Raw genomic sequence first — 10,439 nt, 5'->3', positions numbered from 1 at the left:
CTTTGTTTATTTCACTCATGTGGAAGAAATAAATGTGATTCCTCCTTCCGCCCTGTGCTTTAAACTCATATCGATTTCTAAATGTTGGTCTTTTTTTCACTGGCATAGGATTTGAGCCAATCAAGCTCATTTAGAATTATTTTTCTCACTGTGGTTTCTCAAACAGAGTCCCTTAAAATTTCTTCCATTCATGATCCTGTAACTGAATGTATATGCCTAGGAAAATCTCAACACCTAAAAATAGAGCTGAACAGGCTGTAATATAAGCTGCTGCAGTAAATCCAAATTCTGTTTAATTACCTTTTAGTTTAAGTTCTTTGTTCTGGACTAAAAGTTACCAGCATGTGATAAAAAAATTACTGTGACGTAGTAAAGTACATAGTCACAAGCCAGGACTTTGCCAACTTTTAGGGCTGTGTGGAGAGGCACACAGTGAGTGTGGAGGGAATCTGTTCCTGGCTGCTGCAAATGTGTGCCTACAAACAGAGAAAACAAACAAACATGGGTACCTTTCATTTGTTCTAAAGTTCATGAAGTTTGGCAGCAATGCTGATGTGAAGGATAAAGCCTTACCTGTCTGGACTTACACATTGCAGACTGGAGTCCACTTGTAGGTTCCAAGTTTTAGGACCACAAAGAGCATTTTATAGTTCTTTCATGAATGTAGAGAGCACAGCAAAGAACCTGGATTTGTTAATACCACACGAGAGAAATGTGAGGCTTGTGCAGTTCATAGTGTAGTGCTGTCATTGCTAAGGATGGTTACATGACCAGTTAGAGAATTTCTTTAATATATCAATCTCATACATCATACAACAATAAAAAATTGGTAGAATGTCATTACCTTAAATAAAAAACAGTAACTCACTTCAGCTGTTTATGTCATCTGACCCACATACAAATGTTATGTTACTTTCTCTTCACAATCCTGAAGTTGTTGGTCAAGCTAAGTCCTTAGCAGTTTGTCCACCACCATTTTTCTTTGGAAAAACTTCCTATAACCAAGAGTACTCCTACATGAGGGAGAGATGTGGAAAAGTTCTGTGATCAGGCTGATCCCCTCCATACTAATGTGCTTTTTAAAAGCTGGTAGAAATCAGAGTTGCACCAAAAACAAAACAAAATGAAGCAACAACATCAACAAAAAAGAGACATAAGGACATGTAGAGCTTCATTGGTGATATGCCCTCAACTGCATCTAAATATGTTTCCATACAACTGGTGAATTATTCTGTTAAATTGTATAATGAAAAAAATGCAAGTCAGGTCAAATGAAAGCACTGAAAAGGCCACACACGTAAGAACCACATGATAAGATACAGAAAATGGGGCACTTTGGCAAAATGCTAGAATTCTGGAATTTGAGATTGTGATCAGTGATCTAATTGTTTATCTAAACCTGCTTCATGTACAGAGAGGATTTTGTTTGTTTTAAGCATTTAATCATAGACCGGCTTAACCTATTGTAATCAATTTATTATTTATCCAAGAGGTTGAACAGAACACACATACTTTTTAATATAATTGTGATCATCAAAGTTCAAAATCTAGGGACAAGAAAACATGACGATGGAAAGTTGTTGGCAAAAAATCAAAGAGGCATTTGAAAAGGTTTTCTGTCTCATAAACACTTTTAAAGCAGAGCTTCCCAGTAGATTTTGAAAATAAGACTAGACCCTTCTGTCAGAATATTAAGAAATAAATCTATTGATTTCATTCTATGATTCCAACTGTAATTATTTTAATTTAAAGCTGATACAGGCTTTTTTAAAAAATTGATTTTTATTAATATAGAGTATTTTTAAGAGTAATTTTCCTTTTTCAGCAGTGTAAGCTTCCTTATATTCTCTTTATCCCATTTGCTGTTTTCGATATGTTTTAGAAATGCCTCCGTAATTCTGGAAAATTAATTTTAAAAACTCAAACCAAAACCCAGAAGAATTTTTTTTCAATCTTTTTCAGCCACTGAAATCACATCTTTGTGATTATTTTCCTCTTTTACTGTAACAGTAAGGAACTACAAATAAACTATGTGTTTCAAGATATTCTGCAATAGTAGTAGTTAGTAAGGTTCAAGGTTTTTAAAGTGCTGTATTCGCTAATATATTACAAACTGCACTAGAAATTGTACTTGATTTTTATGCCAGCTTCTAAAAGGTTAATGTTTTGGCATTGCCAATATTTTTAGTTCTTCCCAATCTTTTCACTTGAAGAGCAGCAACAAATAGTCCTTTGAATCCAGATTTTTACCTTTGTTACACCCAAGATTCTGCCCTCAAATCCGTTCTCTAGGTTACTAATTGTTCGAATGCTACTTTAGAAAATCAATAGTACATTAGTCACATTAGGGTTTGGCTTTCTAATTGTCTGACCAATCAATATCATTCTGCTCATTGGCACTAAAATTTTTTCCTGAAATAGAGTAATTGATCAGATACAGAACTACAAGGCAAAATTATGGCTGTGCTACCTAGACCAAGTGGTCTTTGTATAGTAGAAGCTAGAAAATTCTCTGAAGCTTTGTATCCTATTATGAACTGTACTGGCTCTTATGAAAATTAATGGGAATGTGTGTTTCTCATTAAAATGTTAAAGAGGAGCAACTCATATCCATCATTACTCAAATCATGTTTTCCTGTTGTAAGTAACTAGTTTTACAGTAGTAAAATGCATGCTCAGATTTGTATTGCTTTTGCTTGGTTTTTCAGATATAAATATTGCACTGGATTGATCATGGTATTTTCCATTTTCTTTGAAAATTGAGATCAGTAGACTTTATTTTACAGATAGAAAATCAAGGAAGAACTGAACCTAAAAAAACAACTTTGCTGTTAAATCACATTCAAAATGAGGTTCTCTTGGCTTTATATTACTATCTATGCTATTGATTTCTTAAGAGTCTATTTCACTAATTTTGACCCTAAAAAGCCCTATGTGTCTTCTTAAGTAAGAATTTCTGAAAATTGGATTCACATGGATTTGGAGGACAAAATAAGATTTCCTGCTCAATCCAGAAACAGAAACCATTTTTACCATCAGATGGAACATAAAGATTGAAATAGCTTGGCTTCCTTAACATCACTGCTTTTTCATTAATTCAATAAAAATCTGTTTTTAAGAGCTGCTTATGTGCTTTATGTTGCTGCTATTATTTCATTTTCTCTGGAAGCTTGCCAATGATGTGCTGAAAACATGGGTATTTTCACAGAATTCCTCATTATTCATGGAGAATAATAGTATATTCAGCAAAATACTAAGCTCAGGGGATGATGATTATTATTACAAGATCAAGGACATTTCTATGAACAGCGTTTCTGTGAAAAATCTTTGCATTTGTAATCCACAAATTCTGGTAGCTCTTGCTGTACTGGAAAAAATGTTTGTGTGTGGAAAGGTAGAGAGATAAGATAAATGCAATGTGAGCTTTTTTATTTTTACAAATAGTTGCTATGCGTAAGTTATTAGATAGGTTTGGAGGTTGTTTTGTTTTCTTTGAGTTTTGGGGGCGTTTACTTGTCTGGGGAAGGGGGGTTGGAGTAATTTTTTTCATTTGTTTGTTTGTTTGGGGGGTGGTGCTGATGTCCCAGTAATGGAGTTATTACTGTGATCAGTTAAACTTCAGAGAATTTTTTTGTCAATCCAAAATCATGCAAGCAAATTCCTAGTACTAAGAATCATATTTTTATATTTGTTTGTAGTCTGTCTCTAAAAGTTGCTAAGGTAAAATATATCCTGATTTATACTCTTGTATGAGCAATTGAGACAATGAAATATGGTGTCTTGAAGCAGCTGGTGGATCCCTGAACAGATTGGCTCGTATATTTCTTAGTTTCCCCTCCACTGTTCTTTCTTCTGAAGACAGAGATATATTACTGTCCAGGAGTATCATCCAATTTCCATTTGAAAAAAAAGTTGACTTTTACAATACTTCCCAAGGTTTCCCCTATGGAAATTAGTTTGATAAGGTACCTTGTAAGCACTCTGTATTCATAGAAACCCCATCTGAAGAAACTCTAACAGTAAGATAACATCAGTCTGATTAAAAAGTGTACTGAGGAATTTCCACCTGCACCAGTGGAGACTGGTGTAGCAAGACTGGAAGCCTGTAGCATCTTTTGAAATCAGCACTTGGCCTTTATATGAGAACAAATGCGAACAGCATTCCACAGGATCTTTGTTATTTGTCCAAAGGACACAAATCATCACTGCCCAAGGATTAGTAAGAACACAGCAGTCACATATGAGACTGCCTCCATGTATTTTCCATGTCAGCAGTTGCTTTCAGGTCAGGGAATTGCTTTGCTTTTTCTGTGTAATAGCCCTCAATAGGTCTCTTTTGCAATATTAGTCCAGGTTCTGTTTGAACTCATGTCAAGTCTGTGCACTGACAACATCCTGTAGTGGGGAGGTACAGAAAATGTAGCTCCTGTCTCAATTTATGACACAAATGATTCCACAGCCTCTGACATAACCCTTACTAAACTGTTCTTTTGGTGGGAAGCTGGGTTCTTTGGTTTGTTTCGGGTGTTTTTACCAGACTGAAAAATCACACTTCATTCTTTTGTTCCTTGTAAAGAAGTTCAAAGAAACTGGTACATGCATTAGTCATGCTTGTAACCCTCCTCTGAATCTTATGCAATTCCAATATCTCTTTTCCAAGATCAAGGGCATGAGGATCAGGATGATCCTCCTTGGTTCTTTCCATATTATTTTCAAATTATTTTTAATTTCCAATTTTCTTTTGGCCTCTGTAGAGCATTAAGTTGATGTTTTGCATTTCAGCTGCTAGGCAATTTGGTCTTATAAAATGCAGGAATTTTTATTATTAGATCATTAAAAAATCAGATTGGTGCACATTTCTAAGATGCATTTTAAGTACAGGTCAAGCTTGGGCTTCAGTTATCTTTTGTTTTGAAAAAATAGAATGATATTATAGGATAAAAAGGCAAAAGACAAGACATTTATCTTAAGAAAAATGGAAATTCCATCACAGTAAGTATAGTATAGAAAGCCATAGTAGCTATTGTACCACTGAAGATTTATCTCTGTGCATCTGACTCAAAAAACTCTCAACAACTCTTTTGAAAGAGTAAGCAATTTACTCTTTTTCAAAACAATACAGTAAGGGTTTTTTTCCCATTTAAATTGATGGTAAGTTCATATCTTTGTTTTTCAATGTGGGAAAAAAAATCCCGGCCATATAGTTTCAGAAAAAACCCACACAGCATAAAGATATTTAATCTCATTTTCACTGCATACCTAAAGCTTCGAAAGAGTGTGAATGTCCACTTCATGATGTGATAAATGTGATTCGTGATACTTAAACTGTAATTATATTAACAAAATTGTATTTAGATCAATAGAAGATAATTGTTACAGAGTGAGGGGGGAGATGGGTGAGGCAGGACAAAGGACATCTTCCAGATGTTGGGAGTCGAAGAAGGAGGTTGGAAGAAAGTCAAACAAGAATAGTAGAAGGATGTAGGTCTGACAAGCAGCATCTAGAAATAGAAAGTTTCGACCTTGAAATGGGCCAAAATGGGATGATTCCAAGCATGGGATTTAATTAGAGTCTTGTTATGGAAAACATCTGCTCAGTCACACAGGGCGCCTGCGCTACCTGCGGGTCACACCTCGGTCACTGAGGAAGACGACGAACCTTCATCGGAAATAAGACCCTCAAAAGGATTAGTAGAGCATGAGCTGTACACACAGTGACGTAGATTTTAGGAATAGAAACTAGGAGGAGTTTTCTAGAAACTTCTGTAGCCTACAGTATATAAGTGGGATTGTTAGCCTGGATGCTTTGGTACGTGAGGAATGGGAGCCACTCCCCGGTCGGTTTTGCTTATGCTTTATCCAAACCTCAATTATACTAAATTATTTACTGCCAAATTTTGTATATTCACAAATATATGCACTTTGGTTGTATTCATCTCCAATACTTTGTCATCTCCAATACTTTGATTGTATTCATTTTGTTACTATTAAAAATTTACTATTAAATTTGATCTTGTCACTTGATAAATTGGAAAAAAAGAATAACATTCATAACAGTGACAATAGAAGCTGTCGAGCAGGATGTCACTCTTTAAAGCTTTTGACTTTGTTGAATTTGAGGAAAAATGAAGATAAATGTTAAGAAAAAGAAACTATAGGAAGTTATTTTCTGCTGGGAGGACAGTAGAAGAGTGGAGGAAGGAAATCTTTCAAGGTGCCTGAACTAACATACTTCTTTTGTGAGAGAAGTGTGTCTCATTTTTTCTTAGTGTAGTTAAAAGCTCAGGCAGCATGCAGTGTATGCATTTTACTTCCCATCACAGTCTGGAATGCAAGAAGGAAAAAAGAAAAAATTGAGGGTCTGAGTTACCAAGACACTGCTCAGGATAACAAAATCTGAACAAGAAGTTGTAGCACTGCTTGTGGTATACATATACATTGTATATTGATAAATATGTATTTTACACTTATCCTGATAGCTTTAACTCTACTATAATTATTCTTCAAATTCTGTGAAATTCCATATATTCTATACTAATTATAGTTGTATAGAGTAAATTCTCAATTATTTCACTGGTTGCTTGTGTTTTATTTTTTCTCTGGCAAGGCTAGCAAAAGTAGAACCTTGAGAATTTGAAGAAACTATGCAATCTTCTCTTATTCCTGTTATGCCATTAAAATGCTATCCATTCTCCAACAACCCACTGTAAAAATTTTGATAGCAATTAGGTACTCAGTTATTTAGATCATTGTGATGAAACAAACCTACAAGCAAAAAAAGAACCCAACCAACCAACCAAATTAAAAAAAACAATTATAACCCTAAGCAATTACGGCAAGGGGAACTACTTTTTGTGTCCGCACATAATGTTGCCAAAATTAATTAGTGTTGCTTACCGAGTGTATTTTTAACATTCAGCCAAAAGATTCTTTTATCCTCCATCTGAAGTAGTACTAGTATTCTAGTATTCAAAGGAATCATCCCCCCCCAACTTTTTGGCCTTCTTGGGAAAATATACCAGCATTTTTTCCTACTTTGCAGTGGGATAAAACGGTCTAACACTGCATTTTCTAACGCTTCTAACTTTTTCTTCTCACTTTTTCTAGCACTTCTAATAAATTTGTTCCTGAATTTTGTGATCTATACTCAAGTAATTTCTTGAAATCATAAATTAATTAAATCTTAGAAACATTAAATTGTCAATGCACATATTGTAGGTATGTAACAGTTAGATACAACTAAATTTTAAAAATAATGTTCTAAGAGGCCCATAATGATCACAATTTCCAATTCCCTATCTCAAGACTACACCTACATTAATTCATGCCAATGGTTGTCTAATTTTTCCAATGGCCATAAAACTGGGCAAATGGGTAAAAACTCACCCTTACTTTTAGTACTATGTCAATCTATAAATTCTATACTACTGAAAACTAGGGGGAAAAAATCCCCATCTTCTTTATGGGGATAGTATTTATATTAATATGTTGCTTGCCAACTCTATCAAAGCATGATAGAACTATAAGTTTAGATAAAGTATATAATCAATACTTGCAGGTGAATTTTTGTGGTGAAAAAAAGGAGAAGATGGAACTGTGTGAGTTAATTCTGATGTAGTTTGATCTGAAAGAGATAAGTAATTCATGTCTCAATCTAAAACCTTTTTAAAGTCAATAGGAAAAATGTGAAAGGTTGAAATGCTGCCGAGCATTCACGTTGATGATTTAATCCACTTTTCTCTTGAAAAATAATTATTTCTATTCATGTAAAATTCTTTTTCTCTAGTAACATATGTAATTACTTTGTTTTGTCATGGAATAAAAATATGGAATAGTCATCAGGTACCATTTTCTTCCCTATTATAACTGGTTTTGACTTCTGGAGAGGACATACATTTTTCAACCATGTAGAACTACTGTGAGCTAACTGTAAAGTTATATGCATTCTCACTATTGATAAGAGGTCATCCAAAAAAATTAAGACCTTAACACTCCCAAGCATATGAATAGCTTTTGTTCCACATGAATTATTCTGTTGACTTCATTGGGACTGCTTACATTTTTCAGGCATTACAGGGTAAGGATTATAATTTTTATGAGGTTAAAAAATCACTTGTTAAGATATAATCAAGGCAAGCATTTCTTAATGTTAAGAAATCACAAAAATATATCAATTATCCCCAGAATACAATACAGTAAAAACCCGATGCAAATAAACCAGATTTAAATATGTAGGTATCCAGTAAAAGTAAATCTTTTTAAATTACAGCTTTTTCTGTTTCAGTATCATCTCATCAGTCAACATTTGTCAGTGTATCTTTTGTCGTTAAAACATTCTTCTCAATAACACACTTTAGCCCTTGATTCTGATCTTGCCTAATGCCTCGGGTGGAATCCACCACCATCAGTGTAAATAGGCATTGTGCCCCTGACTTCAGACCCAAAAATTCTTAATTGGAGCACTGGTTACATGCAATTAAAAGGTAAATTTTTCTATTCAAGAGATCTATCCATAATGTGTAGGTTATTTATCTGTATTAAAGCAGATAAAACAAAAATACCTGGTACTCATACACTAATGCTGCTGCATGTTCCTTGTGGCAATACACAGCACCAGTAAGAAAGTTTTCATTACATTTTTGGATTAATAAAGTAGGAAAAACAAATGGATCTTCAAAATTCCTGCTTCAAAAAATATTTCTAGTGTCATTTCAATTGAAATGCAATGAAGCCTTTGATTTTGCCTTTCTGTTCAGGGAGGATGTACAAAATTTCTGGGGATGGTGGCAAAATTAATGTACACATAAAGGATTTATATCTTTGGAACATTCGAGCAGAAACATAAAAAAGCTCAATGGATGATCTGGATGTGCAGTTATAGACCCTTCAGGAGAAACAGGCGGGGCAGGAGGAGCAGAGGGGTTGGACTGTGTTCACATGAAAGGAAAATGTGTTTGCATTAAAGGAAAAGCAAATAAAAAGATGCTTTTGTGAGAGTTTCCTGTAGATCAGCCAGCCAGGATGATGCCACCAATGTATTATTCTAAATTGAATTAATGGAACTCGCCAGAGCAGTTACTCTGGTCCTTACGGATGACTTCAAATTCTCAGGGGTTATCTGGGTCTGTCATACAGCAGACACAAAGAGGTCCAGGAAATTCCTGGAGCACATTGAGGGTAACACTTAGGTACAGATACTAAAGGAGAGGCGTGAGAGGAGTGATCTTTTCTCTGATGTCTGGTGATAGGACACAAGGGAATGGTAAGGGGGATATAAGAAATATCAGGAGAAGGTAAGACTAGATATTAGAGAAAAGTTCTTCTATGAGAGGCTGGTCAAGCACTGGAACAAGCAATACAGGAAAGTGGCCCCAGGCCTGCTGGTGTTCAAGGAGATGACTTGTCTTTAGTGACAATTTGTTGCAATTTTTTACACAATTTTGAGAATTTATAAATTTAAAACACTGATCACTTCCAATCTGTACATAAATTAGAAGAGAAAAAAATAACAGCCATTTATATATAACACTGCAAATGAACTTCACAGCATGTGATAATTAGCTCCAAAAGTACCTTTGCACATAATGTGTTCTGGATAGGACATCATAATGGAACGTGAAGGAGTAAACTAATGTCTTTATTATTCCAAGCATCCATGGACAAGGTATACAATCCTTCTATTAAAGTTATCCATCTTCATAAAGGGATTAAACCTGTCTCAACTCTCTGTCCATCTGGTCCATCTAAGACCAGATGTTAACTCATAGTGGCAGTTACCAGTTACAGAAATAGTTTGTGTGAGCAAATGATAGGAATTCAAGTATAGATTATAGATTACTAGATTTTATATATTATTTATATTATTATATTTTTATATAGATTGCTAGATTTAGATGGCCTTTTCTATGTATCACTTTCTATCATCTATACGTGCCTTAAGGATCAGCTTTAGCACACTTTCAGTATTCTGGTCTTTGGTACTGTAATATTCATACCTGTTATTTTTTGTTAGGCAGTTGCTATATACATATTTGTCATATTCTGTTATTCAAAGAAAACAGCAGACTAGATTCTAATTTAATTCTCTGTGAGAAGTTATACAGTCTAGCATAGATACTTGAATGTGACTTGCATCACTAGATTTTAGTGTCACATAGAGATGTATTTGACATACATTTTTATTTTTTTCTGTATACCTGAGTGTCCCAGGATAATAGTGAATTTTCCAACAACATTAAGTTGTGCATCTGTACAGATATAATCTTAGAAATCAAGTATCTGTGGGAAGAAATATGGTAGAAAAATGACTGAGTGCCAGCAATTCTTGATTAATGTCATTCCCTCAGGGTAGAACAGCACTTGTGCTTTTTATCATAATTAGTTCATTAGCACTATATAACTACTTCGTTGATGTCTACTCCGAGACTTCCACTTGCTTT

This window comes from Sturnus vulgaris, chromosome Z (assembly GCF_052056855.1).
Source record: "Sturnus vulgaris isolate bStuVul1 chromosome Z, bStuVul1.hap1, whole genome shotgun sequence".
NCBI lineage: Eukaryota > Metazoa > Chordata > Aves > Passeriformes > Sturnidae > Sturnus > Sturnus vulgaris.
This window is presented reverse-complemented; position numbering follows the sequence as displayed.